The sequence below is a fragment of the Taurulus bubalis genome (genome assembly GCF_910589615.1).
Source record: "Taurulus bubalis genome assembly, chromosome: 10".
NCBI lineage: Eukaryota > Metazoa > Chordata > Actinopteri > Perciformes > Cottidae > Taurulus > Taurulus bubalis.
In genome coordinates, this window is record NC_136598.1 from 19,678,429 (window position 1) to 19,690,303 (window position 11,875).

Genomic DNA, 11,875 nt, shown 5'->3' on the forward strand with positions numbered 1-11,875 from the left:
GTGTGTGCATGTGGAAGTTATTGACACCGATATATGATATTTGCAGTAGATTAATGTAGACCTTTACAAATCATAATTTGATTAACATTGACACTGTATGAGTGCCAGAGAAAGGAAACACAAAGCACATTCCACGGATTATAGAGACAGCAGTGTGGATAGAGGGAGAAAAAAGATCAAAAGAGTATCTGAAACACAGAGCTTGACCAGCAGATAGTGAGGAGGTGACTGTATGGAATGAAAGATGGGAAATTAGAGAGGAAGAACCAAAGTGGAGGTAGAAGGAGTAAGTGATAAAGACAGTCGCAGTATGAGTAAAAGAAAGAAAAAAAAGAGACAGCGGTGCAGAGATGAGAACATCGAGGTGTCGGGAACCGACGGCCAGCCAGACATTAGATGTCACTGAGAAAGAGAGGTAACGAGCGCTCTGGAGGAGGGGAGAGAGGCCAGAGGGCTGGACACAAAGGCCAAGTGAGAAATTGAGAGGTTGAGTATGGGAGGGAAGAAAAGGAAGGAGAGATGGATGGATGAGTGCGAAAGATGAGGGAAGAAGAGGGTGGGGGCTTTGGAGGAAAGCGTGCGAGTGTCTCTCATCATCGTAGCTTATGCTGATGGCTCTCTGTGGCACACCCCCCCAGACACTCACGCAGACAGAGTACATACATGGATGGAGATCACGCACATCGATCAAAGCTTGGCTGAGCATCTGACAGTTGGTGGTGTTACGGCTGGTTGGTGAAAGAAAGAAAAAACAGGACAGAGGTAATAACTTTTACAGACAAAAACATTTGAATACAAACAGAGAAAGACAGGTGTGCAGAAAGACTGGAACATGAAGGAGGATATAGTAAAACACAATCCTCCACTGGACGATGATGAATTGCTAATTTTGGCTCGGGTGGAAGGTTTGACAGCAGCACTGACTTGCCTTGTTAAAGCTGCGACGAAATAAAATTGTGTCATTGCTTTTTTATTTATTTCACCCCATTCTATTATATCCCACTCTAGGAAAGGTAGTGAGTGTGACAGTAACTGCTGCAAAGGAATCTGGGTCAGACATGACATTTAATAACCAGGGAACAAGCTGATACTGTTTGATCACATCAGCCTATTGTTCTGCCATGGATTATAGAGACAAATGGTGGCACGAACAAGATTTAGAATAGACAATTTCCCCTCCAATGTCTGTAAAACACTGTGCGTGGGAGCACAGGTAAAATAAAACTCGGATACCTTTCACTGCAGAATTTTTTTTGTAATGCTTGATCACTCTCGCCTCCCTCTCTCGCTCACACAAACACAAACAGATTTTTGCAGGTACACACACACACCTGCACAAGCTCGCGGCCACAGACATCTGTCAGTGGGCTGCACCTCTACTGCCATCTAGAGCTTATGTGTGGTACATGTCATGGATTGATAGTGCCATGTTGATGACAGCTATGGCCTGAAGAATGACTGTTGCCTCTAAAGCTATCATTCTCTACACACAGGTTGAGGGAGGGGAGTGGTCACCACGCTCAAGAAATGCTGGGATACTTCTACGGATGTGATCCGCACAATACATCACAAGTGACATGTCATTTGTTTCCCGCGTGTTTGTCACAAACACATTTATAACTTACAAACCAAAAGGGCAGCCGTGTGGTGAGCATGCCTGTAATTCTATTAGATCTTAACATGCGTGCATGAGGAACAAGTAACCAGTTCAAATCAATCATGTCTGTTTCATCTTTGGTGTCGAGGCCTATGCCTCAATGACTGTGTCTGCGTGTTCACCGGTGTGCAACTTCCCTGTGTGCTCCATGTACACAGCAACAGCTTCTGACTAATGCCCGTGTTTGTTTAATTATATCTGATATGACTGTTTGTACCTGTCAGTTTGTGTTTGGTGTGGATGAAGCAATTTGCGCAGATTGTTTTTGCATCAATGATAAGAGCTGGAAGGTGTGAGGGTTTTGTAAATAGAAAGATTTTGTAAATAAACTACAATTTATAATGTAGACAGAGAGAGCCATTTACATACACACAAAAACCTATTAAAAATGACCCTCATCCGTACCAAACACACAGCTCATACGTCAAACCTGAACCAAGAGCACCATAAATAACCGCAACACCTTCCATTTTAAAAGAGCACTAGTTTAGCATTAACGTTAGCATTAGATTAGCATTAGCCACCTCAGTCAAATCCGTCTGAATTCCGTTGGAGAAAGAGTTTAAAATATTCGGAAATATGTATATTTGCTTTCTAGCCAAGGGTTAGAGGAGCCACTGTTATATCGCTTAGCATAGCTTAGCTTAGCATAAAGAATGGAATCAGGGGGAATTGGTCTGGTTCTGTCCAAAGACCATAAATCCAATCACCAGTGCCTCTAAAATTCACTAATTATCACATTGTATCATATTTAATGAACACAAACAAAACAATTAGCTAAGCTAATCACCTCCATGGTCCCAGATCTGTACCAAATGCACAAACATGAGAGGGGTATCCATCTCCTCGTCCAACTCTCAGGAAGAAAGTGTGGAGTATTTCTCCAAATGTCAAATTATTCCTTTTAGCACCAGAAACAGATCAGTGTCATTGGGGAAAGACATGGGCAAATAATGCAAAACAGTCAGTTAAGTCATCTCTTTCACCAGCTCACAGGCTCCAATCCCTTCCCTTCCCCACTTCCACCATACCCAACATCAAGGCATTAACTGTTTAGTGGTGGCAAATGGTATTTAATTAGTTTTGTGGATCTGTGTTCATTTATCCAACCCCCACCAGTAAACAATTCAGATTGTTTTAGTTAATCGTCACTGTATCAGGCCACAGCACCTGCTGATACTGATTATCTATGGATTAATGGCCATCTAATCACATCTATCACCACACATTCACATGGGCAAAAGCCCATGGAGAAATGTAGCAACATGAAGCTATTTACTATCTCTTCATCACACACACACACACACACACACACACACACACACACACACACACACACACACACACACACACAGTATGACATACATGCATACATAGACACAGCACTCGGGATGGACAGTTTCTGTCATCGCAGCACTTTCCCAAACAGGCTCTGATTAAACAGCAGCTTAGAGCGCTTTAATTTCATGGAAGAACAGACAGCGAGAGAGAGACCATTGGAGAAAGAGACACACACACACACACACACACACACACACACACACACACACACACACAGAACGAGGGAGGGAGAGAGAGAGAGAGTGAGAGGGGTGCTACAGATGCACGGACAGGGGAAGAGGGGACTGCTAGGAACAGAGAGAATGAAACAAGCTGCAGCCAGAGAGTAGATTAAAAGGATGGATGGAAGATGAGAGAGAAGAGTGAGACGCAGTATAGAGGGAGATTACCAGGGCAGAGAAAGGCAGGAATGATAGACAGGATATGGGGGAGAGAAAGAGGACGTGGAAGGGTATAAGGGCACAGGAGGAAGGAGATAAGAAAGAAAGAAAGTGAGAGAGATATGAACGGAGAGATCTGAGAGCTTGTCCAGAATTTTAAAAACCTTGAACAGGGGGTGAGGAGAGGTTGGAAAAAGATACATGCTGCAGGCAGGTGAAGGGCTTCAATATTTTAGTCGGATAAAAAAAATTGAATCTCGGCTAAAATCTGTGAATATTGCGTTTTTGGGATTTGTCTTATGTTACGTCACACAACATGCTTTCCCTTCTTATCTCTGCCTCTAAACACACTTTATAATACTTCCATGACACACACACATGCTTCCAGTTAGCGGCTGAATGGAAAGAGGATGGAGATTATTAGAGGTTACCACGTTCTGAGGCAACACACAAGCGAGCGGCTGTGCTGGGAGAGCCTGAAGCAAATGAAAGGAGTTAAGCCACCAGCCCGGAGCAGTCAATTTCTCCAATTGCAGGTGCGCTATTCCATAGATTTCCACACTGAAGTCGTTCAGTCAAAGGGCTTTCGGCATTCAGAAAGACAATGTGGACTATGCAAGTGCACACACACACACATACACACATAGAATACAGGCTTTTTAAAATGCAGGGCTTTATAATATATGTTAAAGTACTCAGAAATCCATTTGCTTTGAAGAGCTCACTGTGGCCTTAAGGAGAACTGAGCCGTATGGTACCAGAATAGTAATAATATATAAATATTTATGCCACATTCTCTATTCTGAACTGCCTATAGATGGCACGGGATCTTTACCGCTGGATGTTTAAGTCCCGACTACTTGTGCTTGGAGCGGGTCTGTGCACAGAATATGGCTATTCAAGTGTATTTTCGTGTGGGCTACAACTTACCTCTACACTAGATCTGAGGACAGACATCAACATCAAAATCAAGCTCTAGCTCCCAGGCTTTCCAACTGTTGAGTTCTTGCAACTAAAATTATGTTTGAAAATATTTTCAAACAACGTAAAAAAAAGTCGAAAAAGCTCAACAGTGTCTCAACAGAGTGGAGACAGAAATAAAGATGAAAGTCTGGGAAGCACTACCACATGACTGATGGAGAAGGGTAAAGAAAGAAAAGAAAACGACAACAATCACGTACAGATTAGTGTTGTGGTTATTAGCTAATATATCACACACACACACACACACACACACACACACACACACACACACAGTTAAAGTGTCTTTCCCTCATTTCCTCACCTCACTTTCGTCCTCTCTTTTACTGTTTATCTACGGTTTATCTTTTGCCCCTTTTTGACTAACCTCTCGACACTCTCACGTCTCCATCTCCCCCATTTCTATTCGCCAGTCAACCTCTCATCCTCCTTCTTTCTCTATCTACTGATTCTGTCCTCTCTTCCTTTCATCTCTCTGCTCCTCATCTCTGCCCTCTTGTTTCCTCTCTCATCGGCTATTCCTTTACTTGTTTCTTTCCATTACTATGTTTTTCTTCCATTACGCAGTCCTTTTTCTCAGTCCTCACCACGCTTCCTCTCGTTTTACATATATCCTCATCCTCTGCCCTACGTTTGGCAGACTCGGGCAGATAAAGTGTAAAAGAAACCTGTTTTGACTCATGAGGGCATCAGTATTTACAACCAAAGTGTGTGTGCACCTGCTGATCAGTAGCATCCTACCCCAGGGAAGCAGCACCCAGTGTCAAAAGTGAATTTATCGCCTTACACCCTTTTCAATATTAAGACGGTTAAAAACTGCTGCTTAGCATTCTGATCGCATGCATCTTCCCGCTGTAAGTCAAACGACCCTCCTGCACTGATTCAATCCAGATACGCACACACACACATGCACATAAAACACTCAAGTGGATATATAAATGTAGTCATGAACACGCACACACGCGCGAGCGTGCACACACTACATATGATATACAGTTTCATAGCACATTTATGTTTTTTTCTTGGCATAAAAATCTTTTGTTTTGGGTTCCTGTCTTTTAGACGTTGCCCTGCCTTAATTTACTGCTCCGACAAGGTGCATGAACGGACACGCTCACCTACACACACATGCACACTCCTTCCTCTCCGGGTGACAATAACACAGCACATAAGCCTGATTTGAGTGATCGTCATTCATAATGCTGCAGTTCCTGTATATAAAATGCTAGAATGGGTTGAATAGCCTCTCCTCACCATTCCCCTTCTCTCTCCCTGCCTCCCATAAAAAATATAATATCCGGTCATTTCCATTTTTTTTTTTTTAAGTGCGGCTGTGGCCATAATGCAATTAAAAACTCATTCAGGCAACATCCGTGTTAAATCCGCTGTTTTGAGAAACACAAAAATAGGAAGACAGGTCGGAAGTAGAATAGTGAGCTGGCAGACAGGTTTACTGTTGATGTAAGCAAACAAAAAGTTACAGAAAATCCACAAATGAAGAAAACAAAAAGTTATTTTCAATCAATTATAGATCCCACAATACTTACAAGCCTACAAGCCCTGGGTTATGAGTAAAATATCATGATGTCAGCTACAGCGGCCCTGCGGAGCAAAAATCTTTCCAAAAATGTTGTTTTGTTGTATTTTGCAGATGCTCTTTGTTCAATGTTGCTGTGTTTGTCACCTCAGGGCCAGCAAAGCCTGCATTTCCAAATTGGCAGCCACTGTGTGAAAGTAAAAATATATATATTTATAATAATTATAATGATTAGACTAGATTAGAATAGACAAATGCTGCACCTAAATTAGCCAGTATGCTTCTGCATATGAAAATATGACTTATATGGAGTACCTGTCTTCATTTCCAATGCTCTTCTGTGGTTTTTATCCTTCCCCAACAGATGTATTCAAATTGGTTGTGCTTTGTCTTACTGTATACTTTCACAGTTTGCCTCTGTTGCTGGATTCTTTTTTTGACACCTTTTGGCAATTAAAATCAGTGAAAACAACTAAACATCTCTTCTGTTATTGGACAGATGAGTTTGTGTAACTTTTAGCTCAACCAATATTTTGAAGACAGATGATGAAGTTACACTGAAAGCACAACAAAGGAGGAGTAGAGGCAGTTCAGCTGTCAATTATTGCACTTTTGGATATGTGTGGGTGAGAAAAAAATAATAATTGAAGCTCCTGGAAAGGCTTCACATATTACATCACATTATTGCTATCATTCTTTATTTTTATCATTTAAAATCTGTTCCCTTTCTCCAAAATATCCCGAAATGGTTTCCGCCTCCTGGCTTATAAGGAACAAGTGAAGTGATAACATAAGTATCACTGTATCTTGGTTTTCCATCATAACAAATTGGACTTGTTTTATGATTATGGACGAAATTAGAGTAAGAAAGAAAAAAAGAGCTCTGAATCATAACGGACATGACCTTTGCTAATGCTTGGTAAATGGAAGTTTTGGTTGGATACATACTGTTTGATCCACCAGTTCTTCTCTCTAGTCTCTGCACTACAAAAGCAACCAATAAGTGTGTGTTATCTATCACTGACAGGCCACAGCACACACCAAACTGTCTGCGCAAACAATGATCACAAAGTGTGCAAAGTCTTCCTTTAATTTGTTGTCATATTTATTTGACAAAGGCTGCAGTTATTTAAAGACACTGTTTATTTATGGGTTTGTCCATCTGGCTCACAAGCGTTATTTTTGGCATCTTGTTCTTGTGTTAGCTTTTAGACCATGTTTTACTGTGACAGAAGTGTCTTTCCCCTGCCTGGAGGTTAAACTCAAATATCCTGTGGTCAATGAGAGCACAAGAAGATTCAGATACTCAAAAATCCACGACGAACAAAGTCAAAGTCAAAGTCTTTTTAATTGCTTGAAACATTTCACAACCGAACATAAAAATGGGAACAACGTCAGTGTGGAGGTGTTGTGGTGACATCCGTCCTGTGGATGAGTTCTTGCAGTGCATCCCAACAATCTACTTATCTGAGTCATAACACTCGCTCTTAGTAAATTGGCCTGGAACCACGCAAGAGACAACGAGTAAAAGAGTGTGAGGTTGCCGGAGCGAACGCTGAGGGGTGAAATACTGTATCCAAAAGTGTCAAATGTTCACACACTGTCGTGGTATTATGATAGCTCCCTTGAGACATGTGTGGGAGGTACACGTGTGTGTGTGTGTGTGTGTGTGTGTGTGTGTGTGTGTGTGTGTGTGTGTGTGTGTGTTCCAGTTATTAATCTGTATGACAATAAATCTTGTTTGCGGTGGATGCTAAAATTAAGCAGGCAATACCAAGATGAGTACTAAATTACATGACAAATGTAAATTTGATTTATGGTAATTATGCTGCAATAAGGCAATGTGCACGCAGACTTGGACTAATTCACCTGCCACCAAACTCATACATACAAATGAAGCTAGCCGAAAAAAATAGAGCATATGAAGAGAGATTTATGCACCATTCAGACAGAAAAGACAATATTACAAGCCTGGGTGCTTCAGGCCAATTAGTGTGTGGAACATGCATGATGCACACACAATATACTGTATATTTGCAATAACCACAACCTCAATTATAAGTTAAAATCGCCAATAAATGAACCTAATTCTCTGGCGGCAATATGTGTGTGAGCTGTGGGATTGCAACTTAATGGAATCATAAATTATATGTTTGTTTTTTTTGATAGATAGACTCACACAAATGATCATGAAGATTCATGCGCACAGTATTGCAATGTGCACAGTGTGTGGGCATGTGTGACGTGATTCCCACAACTTGAATCACGTCGCCTCAAGACCTAAGCTGACTGACACTACTGAGCTGAGCATGCAAATGATGCGCGCGCACACACACACACACACACACACACACACACACACACACACACACACACACACACACACACACACACACACACACACACACACACACACACACACACACACAGTTCAGCAGTGCACTTTAATCAGAGTTCATCTCATTTCTTCTCCTTTCTCCTTCCTCACTGGCTCGGTTCATATTCATAAGAAAGCAGAGGAAGAGGAGCCAGCTCCTAATAGCTGACTGATTTACATGATGAGCGTTTCCTGGGAAAAAGGGGATGGGAGGAAATAAGAGTTCTCACAGACACCTTTACACCCTCTCTCTGATACACCCAAACACACACATTCAGTGGAATGTAATTTGTTTTCATATTACTAAAACAAAGAATCAGAAGCACATAAACACACGCACACTCACGCAAAAAAATGAAATCCATCCCCAAACACGAAACAAACCCTGCTATAAACAGATGAGTTAGCACTCGCACTGCTCTGCTTGTTTAGCGTGTAACTCAATTTGAAATGCTAACACTGCCTTAGGCTCAGGGGCATGCAGGCTAGCATCATCAGCCCACTTCCGAGCAATTTAACTCCACTCTTTCAGCACAGAACAGTTGTGCTCTGCTCCCATATTTTACACACAGTGAATTAGATTAATTGAGCATTTTTGGGCACACATTGCTCGCTGGAACTACTTTGAATTGCAGATGAAGAGGAGGTGGCTGTAATGTACCGCATTATAGTGCCCGGCCATGTTTGTGTGTGTTGTTTCTATTTCTGACTATCTGAAGAGTGTGTGTGCGTGTGCATGTGTGTTGCAGAGCTTACATTAATGATAACGACTACGAGCTCAGTCATTAGAATCCATCATCAATCTGAGATGTTTTGGGCTTCGAGGGAGGATAATGACAAGGATGAGGGAGAAGAAACTAATGACTAAATTGATCATGTATGTAAATTTGCACATCACATGAAAAGAAGCAGGCAGGCTCTACTTTGTACGGTAGTGAGTTCAAAGACTATTAAGTTACCAAAAGATAATTTGCTCCTCCGTCAAAACAATGGGTAACGTTGTGTTGGTCAAATTAAAATCTACAATGTTAAAGATTACATAATGTTATGAATACAATAATTATAATTACAATAATTACAATACACTTCATGAATACAAACACAAGTATAAACAGAGAGAAAGACAATCGTGCACTGAATGGGCGCATTAGCGAGTTTAGTTTTATAATATTACATACTTACACACATTTGTTTAAGCCTTACTATGATGATTGTTTTCTAAACCTTACCAAATGGTTGTTGCTTTAACCTGATGCTAGTTTTGTTTTTACTTATTTATTTTTTATCCTGAGGGGAACGTAAATGTCTGTACCAAATTTAAGGACGAGCAATCCAATAGTTGTAGAGTCAAGATCAAGGTGATGAACCTATTGACCGGCACAGCCATCAATCTCAGCATGCCGAATGAATACATCTTTCCATAACTGCTCCTTGTTCACACTTGCAGCCGAAAACCCTCAGAATGTCTCCAAGATTACGTTACAGGATTTTCTGACGAAAAGCATAGACGCACATCAAACCGTAAAACCTCAACGAGGCAAAAGAAGTGTGAATCTGAATCTTTTAGGACATAACTATGCTGACAAATGCTTTCATTTGTAAATGCATGAAGCTCGAGTATATTAGACGATTTCTATGAAAATTAGGATAAGCCCGGAGGCTGGAGCCGTCACTATGAAAAGGAAGTAGACGTGAATACGGTGGAAAGCAAGACACCTTGCAGTGAAATCAAAATGATCACGCTGGATGTGAGTGGAAATATGATTCCATGTTAAGTTTCTTCAAAGTCTTGGTAAAAACTTCTGCAAAAAAATCATAATCAAAATAAAACACATTTTACTAACTACTGCCAATCAGCTCCTCACACTTAAACTGTTCAACCAATTAATTACAAGCACTTGGAGGAACTGGTGTTTGGGCAGCAGGGATTTCTATAAAACTGAGCGAGAGAGTTTTGCAGGACTGACGACTCCACATTTATGTTTGTTGGCTGTTGACAATAACAGGTGGAGCTCACAGCAAGAGCTCCAATTAAAATCAAAATCAACCTGCCTGCTTGTAATTGCTTTTCCGCCTCCACATTGTATGTGAGAAGTTGCTGCTTAAATTAAGGACATCTACGTCTCACAATCTTGTTATTAGACTTGCTCCTAATATTAACTCTCTTAATCTAGTTTGTTATAATGAAGTGATCTTTATGGCTGTGTAAAAACGCAAAGATTAAATCCTAAACTTTGCTCTGTGTGTGTGTGTGTGTGTGTGTGTGTGTGTGTGTGTGTGTGTGTGTGTGTGTGTGTGTGTGTGTGTGTGTGTGTGTGTGTGTGTGTGTGTCAGAGGGCAGCATGTCTTATTTCTCCTGTGGATACCAGAGTACTTTGTGTTGCCGCAGAGATTAGACTGAGCGCCCAGACCCATCAATATCCATGACTCCTCTATTGCGCGCGCTCTCACACACACACACACACACACACACACACACACACACACACACACACACACACACACACACACACACACACACACACACACACACACACACACACACACACACAGTGATGGAGTGAGCGGAACAGCCCTGACGCTCTCACTCACCGGTAAATGACTGCACTGATGGACTGAGGCTTTTCAGACATGCGCACACACATACACACTCTCTCACACTCAACTGGTGATGGAGTGAGGCCATTCCCTCTCCTCACCTCATGCCCAGTAGCTGGCTGGCAGCCCAATGTAGACTTGCCAATTGGCCCTTCCACCAAATCAACCACACAAACTTTTCTGATGAGCTCAGTACCTCTCTCTCTCTCTCTCTCCCTCTCTTCCTCTCTCCCTCTCTCTCTCCCTCTCTCCCTCCCTCTCCCTCTCTCTCCCTCTCCCTCTCTCTCCCTCTCTCTCTCCTCACACACGGCAGTATTGATTCCCCTTGTAGAGTCCTGGTGGGCACCTTCCCTCCAGTTCACACTTTTCAGGCATTTCAAAAGTTAGCAATTCTTTTAAAAGTGGGAGTCCATTGTCATTTGACCTGCCCTCTGGGTTACTTAGACATGTATTATCCCGAAGAAAACTATTCCACTGTCGATTAAAATCACATTGTTGCTTGTATTTTTATGGTCATGCAATGAATATGTGCGGCTAATCATGAGCATTTTCTCCTTGCCTCATTACAGTTAAATATTACACCTGACGTTTATTTTGTCTTGGACAGATTCTTGGTGTTGCTCTATACGACAATGTCAGATATCCATGGCCTTCCAAGGATCTATACTCATGTTTTAAGTGATTTATTGACATTTGTTATTTTAAGTGAGATTGCAGAAATGCAGAATTACCATGAGAGACACTCATGTCCCCCACAGGATCAATTGTAATGACTTTGGTGATCTACTGACTATTTGTTATCTAGTGCCATCATCAGATCAACATAATGTGCCCAATACTTTGCTTTAGGACCATTTACCTGCAAAACTAATGGCATGCCCATTAGCCACAGTTGTACTCTGTTCCTAATAGCAAAGTATGACAATGTGTACGCTCAATGCGGCATGTGTGTGTGTGTGTGTGTGTGTGTGTGTGTGTGTGTGTGTGTGTGTGTGTGTGTGTGT